This window comes from Pipistrellus hanaki, assembly GCF_964339955.1.
Source record: "Pipistrellus hanaki genome assembly, chromosome: 11".
In the NCBI taxonomy this organism is placed as follows: domain Eukaryota; kingdom Metazoa; phylum Chordata; class Mammalia; order Chiroptera; family Vespertilionidae; genus Pipistrellus; species Pipistrellus hanaki.
The window spans coordinates 13978644-14000189 of NC_140513.1; the positions used below are offsets into that span (position 1 = coordinate 13978644).

At 57.3% G+C, this 21546-nt stretch overlaps 1 protein-coding gene across 8 annotated transcripts in view; it reads left to right on the top strand.

Annotated features, from left to right (window-relative positions):
• Positions 1-21546, top strand: part of DAB2IP (DAB2 interacting protein) — a 177499-nt gene that overhangs the window by 126323 nt on the left and 29630 nt on the right. Inside the window, exon 1 of one of the 8 annotated variants that reach the window (XM_084899201.1) lies at positions 16724-16876. The exons of the other annotated variants lie outside the window; for them this stretch is intronic. The gene's annotated coding sequence lies outside the window, so the exon portion shown is untranslated. Of the gene's footprint in view, positions 1-16723; positions 16877-21546 lie in introns of those variants that run through there. 8 annotated transcript variants of the gene reach the window in all.

Here is a 21546-nt window from a genome sequence, read left to right on the forward strand (position 1 = left end):
CGGTGGCTCGTTAAGGAAATTTATGTATGTGTGCTGGAGAACATGTGGTCACGCTTAATCCAACCTTGTTGGCCTGTGAGAGGGAGGGGGAGACTGGTTGTCTGGCCTAGAACCCTTGGATGGGGAGGGGGCATATCATACCGACCCCTCCTTCCAGCCCCACCGCTGGGGTGGGGGGAAATGGTATTTTCCTAGCAGTTTCCCCCAAACTCAGAGGTGGTGAGTGAGAGAGGAAAGAGAAAGGCTGGATGGCTGTCTCGTGCAGACGAGACTCCCCTAGGGACCCTCGGGATTCAGTTATTTCTGTTTTGCTCACCTGTGCCCGGCCCTGGGGATAGGGACAGGAATCAGCTGCGGTCCCTGCTTGCCCTGGAGGAGCTCCCAGCCAGGGGTGGCAGAGGTGTACCCAACCTTAGTGACTCTACCTGGGGGCTCTCATGGGGCCAGCGGGCTGCCATGCAGAGGCCCTGGAGCCTGGCCCCAAGGGCTGCTGGGAGGCGCCAGGCCTAGGCAGGAGTGTTGGCTGCGCTCCGGGAAGCTCTTGGAGGAAGTAGAATTAACTAGAATTCGAAGGAGCTTTTCTCAGTCCTAGTCCATCATCGATGGGGCTTGAAGTACCTTCCTGTTCACGAGTGATAACACTGGATGGAAAGCCCTCGAATCTTTGAGGCGCAAACACTGGTGCTATTGTTTCATTTGGAGTCTGTTTTTTTTTTCCCCCAGTGGAGGCCCCGTGTGGATTGAGACACAGAGCTGGTTGAAGATGAGGCCCTTCATGGGGGAAGGGAGGGCTCATGGAGAGCAGTCTGCTTAGACCAGAGAGCCCTGACTGGGCAGAGTGCTGGCCTTGCTCGGGAGACCTTGAGCAAGAAACTTGGTCATCTGTACACTGGGCTGAGGACGTCTGCCTGACTCCCAGCTTTGGTGATGGTGAGGAGGATGGTGGTGAGGAGGATGGCGATGGTGAGGAGGAGGATGGTGAGGAGGACAGGGACAAGTAGAAGAATACTGAAGATTCACCTTGTGCCAGGCACCAGCCGTGTGCTTCGTGGACCACCACCATGGCCACGTCCAAGCCATGCCACCTCACACTTGGGTCCTGCAGCCGAACCTTAGGTCTCCACCTTCAGCTTTGCCTGCCTTGCTGATTTCACTGCCCCTGCTCGTATCTGTCCCCCAACCCTTGGGTGCCCCAGGCCAGGATCTTTGCCCTCATTGTTCCCTCTTCCCAGGTTGCACTTGGCCTGTATGTCTGTGACCTGCTTCTTCACTTCATCCAACCGCACTGTCAGACACAGCCTGGGCCCTGCTCTGTTTCTCCCAGCCTTTGTTTCCCCCTTTCACATCCCCCAACTAGACTAAGCCCCAGGGAGCAGGAAATCGACGTCTTGTTCCCTAGTGTGTCTCTAAAATAGGGCCTGACGCAAGATTGGGGAATGAACAAATCAACATATTTCATTTAATCTTACCCCCACGAGGTGGGCACGTTGCTACCAGAGAGATGGATTGACTAGCTCATGGCCACACAGCTGGCACAGGACAGAGCTCCGGGGTAGGACAAGAATGTGAGGGGGATTGGATCCTGTGAGGTTAGGGGTGGGGTCAGGAAGGGAATAAGAAAAGAAACGAGGGCCAGGGGCCCATGGAGGACATCAGCAGGGGTCCGGACAGGGAGCCTTTGCAAGAGAACCCCAGAGCAGAGTCCGTTTGGGGCCCCTCTGCTCCCAGAGACCAACGTGCCACTGGAGTCCAGGCTTCTTGTGCTGGCGGCTCTGGTATCTGGCATCACCGTGTCCTCAAGGAGCTCAGGCCTCGCCCAGGCTGTTAGGGCGGAGAAACATGGTGGGGGAGGGAAGGAGGGAGGGACGAAAGGAGGGAGGGAGGGTGTGTGTCCAGCCTCGCTGTTTGCCTTGTTGTCACGTCTCCTTAATCAGTTTATTTCTGGGAGCGATGACTTCATCTCCTGTGGTTCTCGACAGCCATTGTCAGGCGTCGGTGGAAAGATTGGGCCTGGCACTATTTGAGTTCTGAGCTGGGTTGGGAGAGCCAGTAGGCTGGCCCTAATCTGACCTGGGCCAGAGGTCAGATCTCCTCCCAGGGCCTCCCCTCCCAAAGGTCATGGCCCTTGTTGTCCATGTGGAGCCCAGGGCAGCAAACTCCGGTCAGCACGCCCAGGCTCTGCCCCCAAGGGCTCCTGCTGGCTGCTAGAGGAGGCAGATGGGTCACCGGAACCTGTGGTTAGAGGGGCTTCTGGGAGTTGGTGTCTGGCCACAGTGGGAAGGTGAAGGCTAGTGGAAGGTATCCCTGCGTAGAGGAGGGGAAGGGCTTGCTGGCAGGCTATGTTGCTGGCCACGTGTGACTGATTGTTTGTTGGTCCTGGGGCGTGGCAGGGAATAGGGAGGAAGATAGTGGGAAGGCAGGCAGGGTTTGAACTTGATCCTTAAGGTCACTGGGAGCTGGGAGGATTTTAAGCGGAGGTGGGAACTGGGCAGATCAGTGATTTTAGGAGAGGTTCCCTGGCTGTGTGTGAGGGTGGGTGCCAGAGGGTGTCTGGGAAGAGGAAGAAGAGTAGGAGCAGGAAGCTGGTAATTGAGGGCTGGCCCCATCTTCCCCTTCATCCTCAAGGGGAAGGGTCTCCTCCCTGCCCCTACCTCAGGCAGCCAGGGGCTGCTGTCCCCACCCCTGGAAAGCTCATAGACTGGGGATGGGAGGTGGGGAGGGGTGATGGGAGAGCCTGGTTGAAGGAGCAAAGAAGTCAGGGTCCTGGTCCACGTCCTGAACCCACAGGCAAGTTATTCATCTCTCCCAGCCTCAATTTCTGGGCCCAGAAAGGAGTGAGAAAAGCAAACATTTCATTTTGCTGAGATGGAGGTCTCAGCCTGCAGGGGGCTGGTGAGGGGCTCACCTATCTGTTAAAACTTCTATTTTCATCTCTTCCAAAAGTAAGAATCTAACTGCCTGACTCTTAAGTAAAAGGGAAATGCTTTGAAAAGAGTCCTTGCCCAGGTGGGGACGCCAGGTCCCCCCACAGAGAGAGGACTGCTGGTCTGCTCTTTCCCTGGTCCCCAGCCACCCCCCATCTTCCCTGGCCTGCCTTCACCGCACCCCCAGTTCAGCGTTGTCTTTTGGGGCAAGAAAACAGTTCTGCAAACCTTCCCTCGGCATCTTTTATCTGCATGGGTCTGTGCTGGGCCCAGGGCAGCAGGGACGGCTAACATACTGAGGCAGCTATTACAGGGGAGGAAGATTGTTTTACGTTGTCTCGTGTTTAAAAATCTGGATGCAGAAGCAGCTACCCTGGGGCGAGAGGCCCTGGGTTCTGGGAGCTTCTCTTTTCTGTCTGTGGGACGCTGGGCAGAGTACGGGGCCTTGGTGTCTTCAGCCCCAAACCTAGGTCAGTCTGTGGCGATCCCTCCCCGTTCAACAGCTCCGGGATCAGTGTTGGAAGTGAACACACCCGTCCTCCCCAGGTAGAGAGGCCTGTGCTGAGTGCAGTGTCAGGGCAGAGCCCAGAGAGCAGGCTCCGTCCGGATGGAGCAGGCGGACCTAACTTTGAATTCCGGTCGACCAGCTTCCTGTTGGTGATGCTGGGCACATTGCTTCCTTCAGTGTCTCTGAGCCTGGGCTCTCTCCCATGTAAATGGGTAATACGCATTTATGAAATGGGCATAGTCCACTTACTGCTAGGCTATGCCTGGGCCGTAGGGAACTCCCCGGTCATATTCATGCTGCTGAGAGCCTCTTCGGCCCAAATACAGTGCCTGCTCCCCGCCCCACCTGCCCTCCTCCCAGCGGCAGGCAGCCGTGCTTGGCAGAGTTAGCCAGTGAGCAGCGGCCTCCAGCCTGACCTCCTGGGAATCAGGGTGCAGAGACAGCAACTGGCAGCCCCAGGCCTGCAGCTGCCCCAGGAGCCCTGGGATGGGCGCCCACAAACTATTCCAGGCGGGGCTGGCAGGGCCTCACGTGGCTTAAACCCCCCTTGATTCGAATATGGAGTTCTTTGGAATTGTGTCTTACTTTATGAAGAAAGTGTTTGCTAATGAAATTAATAGTGTAAACAAGATTTGGGGAGGGCGGGTAGCCAGGGGAGAGAGGTTATTCAAACACACTTCAAAGCACACCCTTCTGCAGCATCTAAGCCACACCATTTGCATGCATAACGACGGTGCTAATTATAGGTGGCCTTGTCTGTTTAACAAGCTTGCCTGGCTGTGCTACATTCTTGTGATCACGCAGTCAGGATTCCCCGGCTAGCTCCTCACTAAAGATAACAACAACAGTAATAATAGTGCCTGTCATTTTTTTGATCTCTTACTATGTGCCAGGCATCCTACCGGGCACTTGATAGTCTTCGTCTTATTGAATCTTCACAACGGCTCTGTGTCCCTAAGATTCCTGTCCCCTGTGTACGGAGGGTGAGACTGAAGCACAGAGAGGTGAAGTCAGTGCCTTGGGCCCACACAGCCAAGAGCTGGCTGGCGGTTGGGGAAATGACCCAGGCCTTGCTGACCGTTCCATTCTTTCCTCTCTGTGACGCTACGCCGCCAGGACACAGGACGGGCGCTCACTTTGTGTCCTGAAGCTTTCTGCTTGTGTTTGGGTCCTCTCAGAAACCCCCTTTTGCTGAAGAGGAAGCTGAGGCCCTAACAGAGTTGCAGGCAGTGTAAGAAGTGAGGCGGAGACCACTCATTTGTAGGGTAAAGCCAGGCCCAGCGTCACCACCCACCTTCCCACAGTGAAGGGCGCAGCCCCTCCTCGCCCTCCGCCGTCCTGAGGAGTCCCGCTTGGAAGGGGAGGGTGTCTGCCTTTCCGACTCCGGCTTGGCCGGGCTGGGCCGGGCCTCCTGGGCTGGGCTTGGCCTCCGGTCAAAGGAAATCAGAGGGCAGTAAACCGGTGGGAGGACACGGCATGTCATCACGTCATCGATTGCTTTACACGCGTTGTCATAAATGGGAGGTTGCACATGAGTGGCTCGTGGCCACGCGTAGCCCACAGGCAGGTTTCGTTTTGAGAGAGTGGAGAGGTATTTTTTGGGGGTGTATTTTTTTTAATTGCTTACCAACACTTAACCACCCTAAAATATGCATCTGACAAATCTGGATTTTTGGTTTTTCTTCGAAACAAACAAACAACACAGATGTGGCAACATTGGGCCCCTATTCCTATAGGGCAGAGGTCAGCAAACCACGGCTCCCGAGCCACGGTTTGCCGCGCTGTTGACTAATGAGTTTGCCAACCACAGCTATAGTGCAAAGAATTGACCTCTGCAGTTCACCTCTGACTCCTTCATTCCACCTTCAAGTGCTCACCTCCATTAGCTCTTCCCAGCCATCCTGGGAGGGGGTGAGGGGTTCTATTCTATAGATGCCAACCCTGGGGCCCAAGGGGACTGACTGGGCCACTCCACAAAGCTGCTGGTGAGGCCAGGACTTAAACCTCCATCCTCACCGTTCACCTTGTGTGGTTTTCACCTCCTTGCCTCCCAGCCCTGTCCAACCTCGCCCCCCCCCCCCCCCCACTCCAGCCCCCGATCGCCAAGGGCCGCCAAGGAAAGAAGGAAACCTTTCACAGGCCTAATGATTCAGAAATAACCAACAGGGAGCCCGCGGAACTGTTCCCGTCTCCCCCTCTCGCTTTCCACCCTCCCCGAGGCCGGAGGGGACATGGGAAACCTATTCATTTAAACTCAATTATTTTCTCGAAGACAGAACAGAACTGAATTGGGTCAATGCTATATTTGCTGTGCTCAGCTGTTTCCCCTGCAACGCCATCACCCACCGGGTGTATTGCCGGGCTCAGTGCCGCCAGGCTCGCCAATTAGGACTCCGTATCAGCGGCCATTCCGTGGCAAGCTTGGCTGGGGAGCAGGCCTGTCCTCGGCGCGGTCCCCAACAGGCAGTAGGTACGGGGGCGCTTAACGTCCAGCACCCGTCTGCGTGGAGGTGCTTCTGACAGCGGAGTTTCTGCAGGTGGAGAGACGAAGGTCCAGCGAAGCGAAGTGCTTGCCGGAGGGGCAGGCCTTGGAGTCAGAGCCGACGGGGCCTGTGCCCGCTGTGCAGTTCTGTCTCCCGCCTGCAAGTGAGGCACCAGAACTTGACAACCCTCCTGGGGTGGGGCTGTCGTGATGTAGATATGATGTGGTATGTCAGGGGTCTGCCTGGGTGAACCCACCTGGCCACACTCATTCCCTGCACAGTGTACCGGCTCAGAGCTCAGTGGGGACCCAGGTCTCCCCGGAGAGGATGTGCTGGGCCATCCTCCTCCTGGTGAACCTGCCCAGGTCCCTGCACCCAGCCGGAAGGTGTTCCTGCGCCGTTACAGACCCCCACGGCCAGGCCGGGCATGCATACCTCGTGCAGCTTCCTCTGGGCCCCTGCCGGATGCGTGCGTTACTCTTTGGCATTAATGTCTGTGTGCGCCCCGCCCCATTGGAGTGCCAGCTTCTTGAGGGCAGAGACCACGTTCTCGTTCACCTGCTTGTATCCTGGCGTCACTCCCCTTCTAGCGGTGTGACCTTGGACTGGATGTTTAACCTTGGCGGGCCTGTTTCCTCCTCTGTGGAATGGGCCAGGGATGCTTCCCTCTGGCACATGGCACGGGGAGGGGCGAGGAGTATCAGACATGGCCTCGCTGTGGGAGATGCCTGTGGAGGACCAGAAAACACTCGGAGGAAATAAAATCAGATGCTTCCTGTTAGGCCTGACCAAGTCACTGAATCGATACCCCCTCCCCTGGGAACTGACCTTCAGGCCACTTCACAACTGACATTCCCTTTCGCTTAGACCACATTCCACTTGCTAAGACCACATTCCACTTGCTGAGACCATTATCTCTCCCAGACTTTCCCAGGATTCAGACCCGCCCAGAGAGTTCCCGCCGAAAAAGCCCGCCTTGAGCCCTTTCAAACCTCCCTGGTGCTGGTGCCATTTGGGGGCTCAGCCCATCTATTCCCCAGATGACCTAATGAATGGATAACCCCTCACCACGTTGGCCTCCTGCATTCCTCCTTTGGCGACCCTAACATTTCCCTCCACTCTCTTCACGCAGGGAACCCAAGAGCCAACTCGGGGTCCTGGGAGGGTTGGCAGTGGCATCTTGTTGCAGAAGTACCATCGGGCTGCAGGCAGAGGTATGGGCAGGGATGTGGCCAGGGGCCTCCCCGCCTCTGCTTCACCTTCTCTGCTGCAGAGGGCTGGGCCTTCCCCAGGCCGGGCACTCCAGCCTCATAGTCATCTCCAGTTGCCAGTGTAGGGCTGGGACCTAGCCTGCCCTGCTGACCTCTAGGCAAGGCATCCAGGTCCAGTGCCTGCCATGGACCTGGCCCTTTGGCAGTGCTGGAACCTGGAAGTGGCCAAGATTCCCCACCCCCACCTCACAATGTTGTCCCTGGTCCCAAGGGTTTGGGGGTGAGTGAGGGGAACAGTTCAGGGAGGTTTGAATTCCTTGACCTTTTAGGAGGCGTGTGTGAACTCAGGCATTGGGCCTGGTTCTCACATGGTGTGATGGCTCTGAGGACAGAGTCCTACTTTGCTGGGGTGGGGATAAGACTTGGGTCCTGGGCAGCAGGTAACCTCTTCGGAGACACAGAAGCTGGGCTCTGGTGGGAACACATGAGTGGGCCTCTCTCTCACACACACACACACACACACACACACACACACACACTCTGACCGTAGGGGCTGGCAGTTACAGGCCCATCAACTGGAACCACCCCCCTGGCCCCTTGACAGCATTCAGTCACTGGACCACCGTGCTGGGTGTCATCCAGCGCTCGGCCCTGTGACAGCCAAAAAGGAGACATGCTGACCGTGTCTCATTGACTGAGTAAATTTACTCTGCATTTTTCCGAGGAGCCGGCGCATGGGTGGGAATTTACTCCCCTGAATGCTTTGATGGAAACATTACATTTTTTGAGTGAACATGTGTCAACATCACTGTGGGGGGAAGGTTCCAGGATTCTCTGCCGGCTGCAGTCATTACCACAAGACGTAGTAGGTTGGGATGAGCAGATGGGGATGGTACAAACTGGCTGGCTGATGGGAGGCGGGGATGGGAGCTGGGGGATATCTGAGCAGGTGAAGAGGAGGGAGGGGCAGTTGGGAGGCTGCAAGCTGACCATATACATGAACCCCACACACACATCGAAAAACAAGTGAGTGGAGAACACATGAGGGCAGGCAAGGACGGAGAACGGGGGCTCCGGAATGGTGGGCACTGGCCGCTCCGACCAGAAAGACAGGCTGGAGCCAGACTGAGGGGCCTGAATGCCAGCTCCCAATGGGAACCAGCTGTGTGACTGTGGGCAGCTTTTCCAACCTTCCTGGGCTTCCGCCTCATTTTAGTAAAATGTAGCTGTGGATACCAACAGTTTATGGCTCTTTGGAGGATTAATCAAGATAATGCATGTAAAATACTTAGCACTGAGCCTGGCACATGGCAGGTGCCAGGACACATTTGCTGTTTGTTGGTGATGATGAAGCCACACGAGCATAGATGTGCTCATATAAATTAATGGCTCGGCTGCTTTGAAACTGTTACCCAGAGTTGGCCCCCCGTCTAACACCACATTTGTTTCTCCTCCTCCGCTAAGAGAGCGTGGTCTCTCCAGAAGCCCTTGTCCACGAACAGCCAGGCTCTGGGGCTGACTGTCCTCTGCAGGGCATCCTTATCTGGTCCTGTGTCTGCTTCTGTCCTGCTGATACTCCTCCTCCCGCCCAGGCAGTCCTCAGTCCCCCAGAGAGGGCTGGTCCTCTGACAGCTTCCAAACAGGAGAGCCGTGGTCTCAGGAAAGGTCCCTCCCAGCCACCAGCCTCTCACCCCCGCACCCCCAGGGGATGCCTGGCCCTGCCTGGAAGCGTTCCTTGACAGTCTTGGGGCTGGCTCTCTTGCACCCCAGGAAATGCAAAGCTTTCTGAGGGAGGAGGGATCTAGAGAGCCCCGCCCTGTTGGTGAGACACCCTCAGATCTGAAATGATACGACATCTGAGCTCTGGGCTGTGGGGAGAAGATTGGCCTGCAGGGTGCATACGTCCATCGCACTATTACTGAGTCCCAGGACCTGAAGAAACAGAGATGAATAGACCCCCAGCAGCACCCAGGAGAGGGGAGGCAGGCCAGGGATTCAGGAAGAGGGAGAGAGCTTGCATACTCCGGTTCCTGCAGACCTTGAGAAAGAACCCCCTTAGGTGGGGGCAGTTGAGCTGGATCATGGAAGGTGAATGAGAATTAGAAATAGGAGGTGAAGGCTGAGAAAGGACAGGGCATGCATGGGGAAAATAGAAAAGGCCGCCGTGGCTGGCTGGATGGGATGGGTGTAAAGGTGAGGAGTGTGGTGGGTGGGGCCTAAATTAGGGAGGCCTGGGTCCCTGGAGGTGCTGGAACCAGGAGGGACTGGATCGGGGAGCCTCTGAAATTCCCCAGCTACACACGGTCAAGGACAGTCAGGTGTACTCACTCTGCTTCGGCATATTATTCTAGATGACTGTGGAAGGAGCTTGCAGGAGGTTATGCAGTCCTCTGAGCTGAGGCTAAGAAGGGGATGGAGGAAGCACCTTATGCATGGCCAAATAGCCAGTAAGAGTGGGATCCTAAGTTGGGGTGTACATCTTTTGACCCCCAGATACAGGCTTATTTCTTTTTAGCTTGTGTCACCCCCCTCCTGTGAGAGCTGTCATGCAGAGTGAGAGACCCTGCCACAGGAGCCCGTTTTGTTATAACAAGATATTAGAACTGTGTGGACCAACCAGCAGGGGGAATCTGGGAAGGCTTCCAGGAGGAAGGATATTAGAATTGGGGAGGGAGAGAAGAGGGGATGAGTAATAGGTACAAATGGTTGTCTGGGGTGAGGCACATCTTTCAGACGAAGCTGCATCAACCTGTGCTGGTGACTGAGCTCTGGACTTGACCTCTTTGTCTATGAAGCGGTCACAGCATCAGCCTAGCCTCTTTGTTTCCGCAGTTGAACTCAAGGGGGAGGAGGTGCTCGGAGATGTGCTCTGCTCCCTCCCCCTGCGTCATGGCCTTGGCTGCTCAGGGAGCCAGAGGGGCTTCTCCTGAAATGTTATTAAGACATTGGATAGGCCCAGATGAAAACTGTGAGGGGAAACCCCCACCTCAGAGGGAAGAGAGCCACTAAGTGCTCTGCGTGGCTTAGAGCCCCCGGAATGGGGGAGAGGGCGGGGAGGACTCTGGGCATTGTTGGGTCCCCTGTGGTCAGAAGCTCCTGTGCCCAGAACAGGACACAGCAGGGGGTGGAATGAATTTCACTTCCCAGGTTGTGGACCACAGTCAGATCTGTTCACCAGTCCAGCAGGTGCCCCAGCCAGAGTCCTGCGCCAAGTAGGTGCCTGTTGGTCTGGCACTTAGTAGGGGTTCAGTTGTTTGCTGAGGGACTGGAGCAGGGGACTTACACTGGGGCTTGTGATGCCTCTGGATACAGAAGCCATGGAGTAGGCAGGTCCCCAGGCAGGGCTCTGTCCCCCAGTGCCTCTCTCCATCCATATTTTCATGGAGGGGTTAGAATCCCTTATCCCATTGCACCAAGAAGGTGTGCAGCAGTCCCTTCCGTGGAGGCCGCTGGGTGGGGGCTGTAAGGGAAGCAGTGTGGGTCCCTGCCTGGGGTAGAGGTCCAAGTATTGCTTTGGCTTCTCTAGAGGATGGAAAAGGGGCTGACCCCGGGCAAAAATGTTGGGTTACCTGGGCTTGCCCTTCCCTTGGGATTTGCGTTTCAGTGAGGATCAGGTGTGGGTGACCCCAGGAGCCGGCCAGCGACAGGACCACCTTTGTGGCGTTCACAAACCTGGGCGGCTCTCCCAGCTCACCTGCTTGTGTACTCCGTCCCTCCCGAGATTAACCCTCCCCCTCTATCCCCTGGCTCAGCCCAGAGGACTAGGCCCAGAGGAAACTTGAACCCTAGACTGATGCTGCTGGGAACTCAGTTCCTCCCAGCTGGGTGCTTGCTGTTGTTGACTCCCTTAGTCAGGCGGGAAGGGCGGGAGTCAGGAGCCCAGCTTCCCAGGCCCTCCCTCCAGTCTGGTGACCTTGGTAAGCAAATCGCTGGCCTTGTCTGCACCTCCGTCTTCTTTGTTTGAATTTTTTAAATGTTTGAATGAAAGTGCGGGTGGGGCTGGGGAGTGGTGAAGGAGGCAGCAGTCTACCCCCCTATTGCAATGAGCTGGGGGTGGGGCTGTCCTTCCTTGTGATCAGAGAAGAAAGTGTTTGCAGCTGGGGGCAGCTGGCTCCGGAATGTGCCCAGCTGCCTGGCCTGGGAAGGGAAGGGCCTGTGCTGCAGGTGGGCGAGCCGCCCGGCCGGGCGGCGGGGCGGGCTAGAGAGCGGGCTAGAGTGTGTGTGTGTGTGTGTGTGTGTGTTGGGGGCGGGGGAGGGTGCGGAAGTCTGGAAGGCTCAGTGTGCAGTGCCCAGGGAGGTGGCTCTGGCATCCCTCCCAGCCTTTTGGTTACCCCCACTCCCACCTATACAGCTTTAGCTGGCCCATACCAGAACGGTTCATTCAACACATCTGTCAGTGCCTACCTTGTACCAAGCATTGGCCTACGGCGTGCCAGGCTTACCAGGGTGAGCAGGCCTTGTTCCTGCGGACCTGTCATTCTCCTGGTGGGAGAGAGGGGGCAAACAAGGTGATTTCAGGTCAGTGCTATGAAGACTATGAAGCCAGGTGATAACTGGGGGGGAAAAGGGGGGTGCTCCTTTAGCTGGAACAGCCTGTCCTAGGAGAGGACACTTGATCTGAGACAAGAATGAGGCAAAACCAGCCTTGCCTAGAGCCAGGGCCAGTGGAGGGAATGTCCCGTGCAAAGACCCCGAGGCGGGGCTGCCGGCCATTTATGACCCTGGGCGGAGCCAGCGCGTTAGGGGTGGAGCCTGGGAGGGACCTCTCCTGGCTGTGAGTCTCCGCCAGCCAGAGCTCCCTGCTCAGGTGCCCTGGGAAGGACCCTCTCCCGAGGCCGGAAGTGGCTGTTTCCAGGCGTCTTTCTAAACTTCTTGGACCTGGAGGTTGTGCCTACCGGCCACCTGTATGGAAGGCTGTAATTTTCCACTTGTTCTCTGGAGGACCCGGAAATCTCTAGGCGCTGTCACCGCTTTATTTTTTTTAAGACGTTTGTGAAATTTCAACTTGGAAGACAGATTCAACGTGGAGTTTGCAGGAAGAGGGAAGCCTGCCCGGGCACGCCTCTTCGATGCTGGCCTGGGCTGAGAGGTCCCCTGGTCTGTCCGGAAGTGGCCCCTGGATGCCAACCATCCTTGGGGATGAGTCTTTGTGGTATTGGACTCCTTGGTGACAACCTCAGCAAGATCCTGGACCGGGCCAGAGGATCTGCTCTGTGGAGGCCTGCCCATTCGCAGAAGCTGGATCGGACTCCCGGGCACATGGCGCCCAGACCTGGGGCAGCGGAGAGGCCAGGGTTCTCACCGCCAAGGTCTGTGGGTGGCTTTGCCAGGGCAGGGGCGCAGGACGCTCCCTTCCCCCATGGACCTCTGATGGGGGTGGAGGGAGACTGGAGGCTGTGAGGTTGTTTCTCCGGGGAGCCTGGCCCTGGAGGGCTACCTGTCCTGGGCCAGGGCCTCGTGGATGAGGGAAGATGGTCAGCAGCCAGCCAAGACCCTTCAGGGGCTTGAGAGGAAGTGCCAAGGTGGGTGCCTGGGGTTGCTAGACTGGCTTCTTCCTCCTCCTGGGAATCAGGCCCTGCCCTCTTGGGAGCATCAAGTCTCGGGGAGGGGAGGCTGTGGGCACCTGGAAGGTGGTCTAGGCCCAGGGAACTGGGGTTGGCAAGGCAGGCTGGCAGGAGGGGGCTGTGTTGCCAATGAGGACCCTTACCTGTTCTTTAGCGGGAGGCTGCCGGCGCAGGTGAGCAGGGGCAAGCCCACTGGACCCAGATTTAATAATCCTAGCCCGTCTCTCTGGTGGTTAGTATTGCAGGCGAGGAGCTTTACTCCTCAAACTTGTATTGATCCGGACACTAATGAAAAGTAAAGGGGTTTTCGGAGCAAGGTTTTTTCTTTCTTTCCCTACTAGAGAAAAGGACATCCGAGGCCTAAACCACAGTTTTGTTTTTCTCCCTCTCCCTAGATTTGGGGGGTGACGTGACCTTGCTCAGGTTTCACCTCTTCAGGGAGCCTTCCCTGAAGGCGCAGGCCTGCAATCATCCCTGTTCCCCAGCAGTTCGTGGGCTGAAGCTGCCCCTGTGCATCCCGTCTCCCCTAGGGGCTGGGAGTGGCAGAAGCCTCTCGCTCACCTGAGGGCTCTCCCCCCCCCCCCCCCCCCCGCCCCCTCCCCAGCATGGGGGTGAGAGGCATCTCCCTGGAAGACATTGAAGGCGGGACTCTTGACTTCTAGTGTCTTTCTAGGCTTGGTCTCTTAGCTGCCATGCTGTTTTTATTGCACACTCGTGATTTTAAATACTTAGTGAGCTCTTGCAGCATGCCAAACCCCACCCCCCTGTGCCTCAGGATGTGGAAAACACCCAGACGTGGCCCTGGGGCACGCCGAGCTCGGGGGGAAAGGAATTCCAGGTTGGGTGAAGTCCCCTAGCTGAAATGTAAGTCAGGGATTTCTGGCTGCTTAGTTCAGCACCTGGATGCCCAGTGCTCCAAAAAGCGCCTGGGCCATGGCTTGCATTTAAATACTTGCTGGCTGAATGAGCAAGGCGCTATGAAGGAAGAAGCGTGCTAGGTGGTTCGGTGGGAAGGAATGGGGATGTGTCAAGAGCGGTTGGAATGGGCAGTAGGGGGAGGGCTGAGTTCCGAAGGATTCCCTAGCCCTTTGGGAGATAGGGAAAACAGAGGAGCCGCAGTACAAAGTCCCGGCCGGCCCAGGCTGCTCACAGGTGCAGGGTGGGGGTTGCTGGATGAGGATAGAGGGTAGGTCATCCACCTGGCCAACTTCTTCCACCTGGGGAGGACTTTGGATGTATTCTGAGTGCTGATTGGACCGGCTGATGGGTTTCTAGCCCTGGAGTTAAATAATGATTTGCATTTCTAAAGGGTCCCTGTCACACCCTAGAAGGAAGTTGGGGGCCGGGGAGTGAGGCTGCCAGAGCAGGTTCCATGGAGTGGATGAGTGTGAGATTTTTGAGGATTGGTTGATGGGCTGCATTGTAAAGGCCAAGGAGAGGTAGGGTTCCTGGCGTTTGAGATGGGGCTTTAACCACCGAGATGGAGGCCCACTTCGGACTTTGAGGAGTCCAGGAGATGTCAGCCAGCATTTAGGTCTGTGAGCCTGGAGCTGGGGGGTGGGGTGGGGGGGCGCGGAGAGGAACACAGAAATCCTGAGCACACTGGGCACAGTCAAAGCTAAGGAGTGATGAAATCACCAAAGGAAAGTATCTTCCCGGAGGAGTGTCCCAAATCAGATCCTGAGAAACTTCACCTGGAGGAAGGTGATGCGGGTGCCTGGGAAGGAGCACAGTGGCCTGTGCGGGAGGAGGGGCGCCAAGTCAGGCCACCCCTCGCCGACTGATTAACAGCCCTGTGGGTGAGGGGGTAATGGGGGCGCCTGAGTCACCCTGCTGCCCCTGGGTTAGTGGTCACCTGGTCTGCCAGGGCTGCAGGCATTGCTCCTGCCTCCTGCCTTGTTTCCTCTGGTGCTCCATCCCGCCCTGCCCTCCCTAGCACACATGCCGGTTGCTTTATGCTCCGGGAAGGGAGAAGGAGGCAGGCCTTGAGCCTGGTCAAGCCTTGGGGCCGAGGGAGGCTGTTTGCAGCAGGTGTGAGTGGCTTGTCTGACGGCTGCACAGCTTCCCGCAGGAAAGTGAGCTCAGCTGCACACAAACGCTGGGAACACCTGGGGAGGAGGCCCCTCTCACTGGGGAGTGAGAAGGCCAAGGTCGGCCGGGCTCCACCTGGAGAGGTGACACTGTGCTGCCTCCTGACGACAGTTAGTGTTGCTGCTCGGCTGCTTCCCGCGCTCTCTTCCCTTCCGCTGCCCAGCAGATCCCAATTGGCCTGCGGGTGGGGCAGAGGCAGGCTGTTTTCAGGTTTCAAAGTATGTGGGCCACCGCCCAGCCTTCCTGTCTTTCTGGCCTGCTGCCGGAGGGCGGGCGTTTGAGAGGTTCTGGGGAGGTGGTCTTGCCTGGTAGTCACTGAGGGTCCCAATTGGACTCCCTCCTTTTCACGGAAAGAAACTAAGACCCGAGAAAAGTGGCTTGCCCAGGGTTAGTACGCAGGGCTGGTTTCCAGCTGTGTGTGTGCCTCCCAGGACAGCCTGGGCAGCCTCCTTCAGCTTCACCAACTGGCTGGTCTCTGAAGTGCTCACTCTGAGCCAGGCTTTGTCTGAAACTCAGTGACTCCTCACAGCCACCCCGTGAGGTTAATACCATCACCATTGTCCCTCTGACAGAGGGGGAAACAGAGGCCCAAGAGGTGACTCGCCTTGTCCAAGAGCATCAAGTTGTAAGTGGCCCAGCCCAGATTTGAACTGGACATTCTGGCGTCAGAGCCCATGTTTTTAACCCCCGGGCTGTGGCCTCAAGCTTCTGTGACTGGGGGTTCCATGGAAACAGTGAGGGTGGTAAATCCTTGACTGGCCAGCCCCTGCAGCGTTAGGCCTGAGGACTCCGCCTGGCCTTGGCCTTTCAGATAGAGGATGGCATCCGAGAAACAGCATCTGCTGCCTGCCCAGCTACCCCAGGTGCCAGGAAATGGCCCATCTTTTTCAGAGGGCTCGTTAGGACAGGCGCTGAGGCCCAGGCAGGCAAGTCTCTCTTCCTTTCCTCCCCTGGTCCCCTTCTATCTGGCAGTTGGGCAGGCCCTGCCCACCCTTTGGAGCCTTGGGGCCCCAGGAGAGCCTGCAGCCCTGCCGCCTCCATTCTCGTAGACAGTGGAAGGGCCTTGCCAGCTTGCAGAGCCCTGGACTCCCCTCACCTGCCACCACCTCTAGCCATTGCAGCCTGTCCAGGAGGGGCCTGGGCCTGGGCCTAGGCCTGGGCGTGAAGTGCCCACTGCTGCAGGTCTGCCTGTCCCCTTCAAGTCCTGCCAGGTGTCATGATACCGTGTTCTCATCTGTATGTAAGAAAGAGAAAGACTAGAACCAACCTCACAGGGTTTTGAGGCCCACAGAGTGGGGGCACCTGTGACAAGTGAGCCCTCATCCTCACCCCTTCATTTTGCTCATGAAGGAAAGGTGCTAGTGGCCTGGGCATTGGGCTGAGGAGAGCTGGGCCTCCAGGAGTGGGAGGGAGCAGGTGGGGGAACACATCCTGGCATTGGCAGACCTCTTGTGGCTGGGTCCCAGCTGCACGCACACACACATGCACGCTGTATGAAGTCCTGGGCAGGTTGGGAACCTCTGCCCATGGCAGCTCCTCCTCTGAGGTGGGGCCAGCTATTGCCTGTCTTGTGAGGAATGACGAGCCTGTGCTAGGAAGTGCTAAACGCTGTGCCAGGCACGAAGTGAGTGCTTAAAAACGGCTGCCACTTCTGTGCTTATTCTTCAGGATGTAGCCCCCTTGTTCTGGGGTTCTTTGGAGCCTTTGGGTGAAATTTGGATTTTTACTATTGTGCATTTTATCTAAAGTCTTCCATAGAAGCCCAAGACCTTCAATCTGATCATGACTCCTTGGTTTTTGTTGTTGTTGTTTGATGTCCTGTTTTCTGTAAAGAAAAAAGGGATCTGTGCCTTTAAGATCCTGGTTGGGCCAAGTGGAACACTGTTGCTTTAAAAGCACATTACGGAGAGTTGGAACTTAGCCTTTGTTTAACTAGCCATGATTAGTCCCAGCGGACAGGGCTGGAGTGGCATGTCCAGGACCAGAGCTGGGCTGGACTGGCTGGGCCCGGTGGGAAACGGCAGGCAGCTGGCTGGCTGGCCTGGCCCCCTGGCGTCCTGGGCCTGGCGAGCGTGGTGGCCACGGCTGAGAGATGGTGAGTGGCCTGAACAGAGGTTGGAATGAGGGAAGCTGGGGAAGGAGGAAGGAGGAAGGAGGAAAGCTGCCGGCCCCGGGGCCACCAGCTGGCCTCCTGGCCCAGGGCGATCTCTGTGAGATGGGTGGGTGCTGTTAGAGGCACTGCCCAGGTGCCAGCCTAGGGAGGGCTCAGGAATTCCCCAGGGGGTGTCTCCCGCTCCTCTGCAGACATCAACAGTGAGCCTGAATGTGGAAGCAATTAGGATAGCCCCGCCAACGAGCAAGAAACAAAAAGTGCCCTGGCTGTTTTTAGCTTTTAACGAGAGGAAAAGAGGAAATCAGTGTTGTTCCTTTCTGTAAGCAAGGCCCCGTGGCCTGTGTGGCGGCCCGCTGAGAACTAGGAAATGCTTGCAACCGTGAGAAGTTTTCTGAGCTGAGGAACTTGGCCTTGGCTCTGCGTGGCCCAGGCTGTGGGGGGCTGTGCGGGGTTTGGGGGCCATGTCATCTCCATCCCGGCCCCCCCAGTGGGTCTCCTTTCCCCTCTCCTCCCTGCCTGTGTCTGTTCCGGGTCCTTCGGCCTGCAGGGTGGGGTGGTGGAAGACCAGGAAGGCTGTGCTGGGCCTGGCGTGTGTTTTGCTGCAGCTTAAATATTTGAACCAGTTGTCAGGAAGGAGCCAGGTCACTGTGATGCAGCAGTCTTTGCTGGGACAGTCCTCATCTCTGAGAAGTCAGGACTGTTACAAACTTTCCTGTGGTCGGGTCATGAGGAATAGCTGAGCTGCCTGGTTTGTCACAAGTATCCTTTGGTCTTAGCCACTATCACTACCACTGCTGGGGGCTGGCCCTGGGTCAGATTCCTACCAGCGTGATGTCCTTCTCCCCATTGTCCAGACAGGGAAAACGGCTTGCCCAGGGTCGCAGAGGAGGTGAGCGTTCTGGTGACCAGAGTTCCTGCGCCTTACCAGAAAGTCGGTTCGGTCGATCCCACGATTTCTGTAGGCTGGTGAAAGCCTGAGGCAGTGCCGGGCAGTCCTGAGCGCCCTGGTCCAGAACTTGACCGTGGGCGAGCTGCAGGACCTATTTGAGCCTCCACTCCTTTGTGTACAGGGAGGTGGGGGCCTCAGGGCAAACCCTGGAGGGACTGGTCATTTCTGCTGAGGCGGCGCCGCGGAGGTGGGGGTCTCTGGGCCGGGCCTGGAGGTGGACAGTCCAGAGTGACCGGAGCCAGATAGGGCTGGGCAGGGCTGCTGTGGCTGGGATGTGCCTGGGAAGCTGCATTTAAAGTGTGTGGCATTATGGGTTGGAATCCATGGGCCAGGTGGCAAATGGCAGAGCTAGCCTATCCTAGAGCCAGCCTTTGTGGGGTGGGAGGCGGAGGTGGGCTCTTGGAGTCGGATACACTATCTGGGCCTTGGCAAGGCCCCCAAGGTCTCGGAGACGTAACTGTAGTTGGGCGGCTGGGCTACTTGTGGGTCAGAGCTGTGGGTGTGTTGAGTGTGGAGTCTGTGCACTTCCCAGGGGTGTGGGCAAGTGGAGGTGTGTGGTGTGTGTTGGGTGAGGCAGGTACTAGAGAGCACTGAGCCACACCCGTTTTCTTTGACATCATTTCTCTGAGTTCTGCCTTTGCTGGTGGCCTGGGAGCCTGCAGTTTGCTGGCACCTCCTTCTCCTCCTGTCCTGTCCAATGCTCCTGGCTGTCTCCTGTGAGTGACAGTGGGAAACAGAGCTCTGAGGCCCCCCTGGGGGTCCCAGACTCCAGGCTTTTGGAAGGAATGAGAAGCAAGGGTCCCATGGCCCCCCGGCTCAGTGCTGGCATACTGGAGGTGCTCAGTAACTGTATACTGGGACGCTGGACTCACTAGCCTGGGAGGAGGGGACATTAGCATAATGAACCTCAGAACAAATCCTGGCAGGAGGTAAGGGAGGCCCCAATTGCCAGACAGGGAAGCTGAGGAGCAGGAGAGGCCCTATGGAGGTCTGCGCTCCCTCAAGCCAGCACCCCCTCCCTCCCTTCCTGCCTTTGCCTCTTGTCTCCCTGCTGCCTCACAGCCCGCCCCCCCCCCCCCCCCATCCCCGTCCCCGTCCCTGTCCCCAGTGGTGGCTGGCGTGGACACAGCTGGGCTGCAGGTGAGCACTGAGGCTGGAACCGAGGGTGCCAGGGTTTATTCCTAGATGTGTCTCTCCTCTTCAGAGGGGACGTGAGGCACCTGCCTGAAATGTCGGCCTTCTCCGGGTGCTCTCGGAGGCCGTGGGTCAGTGCGGTGGCGGAGGGTCTCCGGGTCAGTTGGCAGAGGCTTTTGGACAGTCCACATGCAGGGAGGGCCAGGAGCGCTCTGCCTCCTGGGCGGAGTGAGAGGCGTCTTGGAAATGTCCGTGGGCCCAGGGAAAAGCCAGCAGCAACCAGAGGCGTGGACACAGGGCAGAGCGGGGCAGGATGCCCAGGAGAGGCAGGGCCAGGGCTGCACACGCTCCCTTGTGGCTCCGAAGGTACTGTCTCCCCATTCTACAGAGGCGATAGTTGAGGCGAGCACAGAGCATTAAGTGTATGCGTGTTTGTCTCTGAGGAAGGAGGCCTTATCACATTTGACCAGTCATCAGCCCGTGTTGACAAGGGCCTGGTCCTTGGCTGACAGGAAGCCTGTGCCCAGGGATGGGGGAAGGACTCTCCCAAGGTCATAGTGTCCCTAGCGTGAATGGCCCACCCAGCACCGGGAGACCACGGCGTGATACCCAGGCATTGGGTGGAGGAGATGCGGGGGAGATGCTGCTTCTGCCCTGCCCCTCCGTCCATGGGGGTGCAGTCCGAGCCTGGGAGGGCTTCCTGGAGGTGGAGAAACGGGAGGGATTTGATAAGCCAGAGGGAAAGTGGCATTTTTACGGAGCGGAAGTCCTCGGTTTTCAGCTCGTTCATTTATTTATTTCATCATCCATTCCTACTTGGGTCATGAGTCCCCCGGGCCCGAGGCAGCTGCTGGAGGTGTTTATGGTTTCTGGTGGGGGTGGGGAGCCAGTCCCGCTGTGGGTGATGTGATCTGTGGGGACCGAAGGGTGTGTTCACATGTGTGAGTAGGAGACTGAGCTGGCGGGGAGGGAACGCCTTGGCCAGGCCTTGAAGCTGCTGTGCATGCGGAGAAGCTGACAGCAGCCCGGCCGCGTGTGCAGTGAGCTGCTGGGGTACAGTGTCCGGGCTGTGGCAGATGAGGCTGGGGTCTCAGTCCTGGATGCTGTGCTCCTGGGGGCGGGAGGGGGAGGGGTGGGGGGCTCTTTGCTCTGGGTGACGGGGTGGCTTACAGTTTGGGGGTGCCACCCTCTCTAATGTTTCTGAGTGGCTGGGCCAGGCTGGGTAATTTCTCCGGGAGACCAGGAAGGGGATAGAGACCTGTCCCTACCCAGAAGCAGGAGGGGCACAAGGCCCTCAGCTAACTTTCCATTTGCCCAGATCCCATCCTGCTCAATGAGTGTTCCTCACATTCCCTTCTTTTAAAATTCAGGGCACTTCGCTGTTCCGCTGAGGTTTATGAATGTTTAAAAACTGCTGTGAGGTCCCCAAAGTAATTTGACAAGTCTGGCAGCTATTGATTAAAAACCCAGAATTATTCAGGTTGCAGGAGGATGTGAGGGATTAGATGGAAAGATTTTTTTGTTTCTTCTTTCTCTGTGTGCCCTTTGCCATCTCCCTCCCTGCCCCCATCCCCAACCCTCTCAGAAAAAGGTATAAGGTGTGGGGAGGTAAATATGTCCTGTGTCGGTTTTGAAAACTCCATTAGGCTGTTGAATTATACTGACAAGAATGGGGTTGGGGACGGGGACGGGATATGTGTGCCTCTCCTGGGACCAGAACCAGCATCCCTGCATTCCTGGACTCTCCTCAAGCTTTGTAGCCCAGGCCACCAGCAGGCAGCAGTGAGGTGTCACTCTGTGGATATTAGGGTGGCAGTCGCGGTGGGAAGAAGAGATGTAGCAGTTGATAAAGGGTCTCCTATGTTTATAGGGAGTTGGCGCTGGGAGGCGGGGTTGTGGTGCTTTCTGGAGTAGCTCAGGTGAGGAAATAGCAGCCTAGAGAGAGGAGGGAACCTGCCAGGGCATTGCAGCATCTGTGGGTCCGAGGGAGAAAGGGGTGCGCCCGAGGTCACCGGCAGATTCGGGGCGTGCGAGGACAGGAGCCTGCTGGGGCACTGGGCTGACTGCATGCCGGCCCCCAGGCCTGCCCCCGGGTGAAGTAGGTTCCAGGACAGTCCCACAGGATCCCAGCTTCCACTTGTGGATCCTGTGACCCAGCCACGCCGCTTCTCTCTCAGCCTGGTGCCCTGAAGCGTCCGTCATCCCATCCTTTAAATGATCTGGGGTGGGGGAAGGGTTGCCCCATGAACCAGGGCTCATCAGCCTGTTTGAGTTCCTGGTCCCCCTTCCCTTGGGGCAATGCTGCCTTTTGTGCAGGCTGTTGAAGAAGGCTGTGCATGTATGTATGTGCCTTGGTAAGAAAACCTGTTACAAGGGGGAGCACATAGTAGGTGCTTAGTAAGTGGTTGTTCAGAGCAGGCTGCTGCAGTGCTGGTCATTCAGTCAGCATCTGGGGCTCGTAGCCACAGCACGTGATGAGTTGCTGGCACTCCTGTTTGGTTACCAGGTTATGGACCCTCCTGTGCCAGCTCAGCCCTGTGGTGGCAGGGGAAGCACAGGCCCCCAGGTG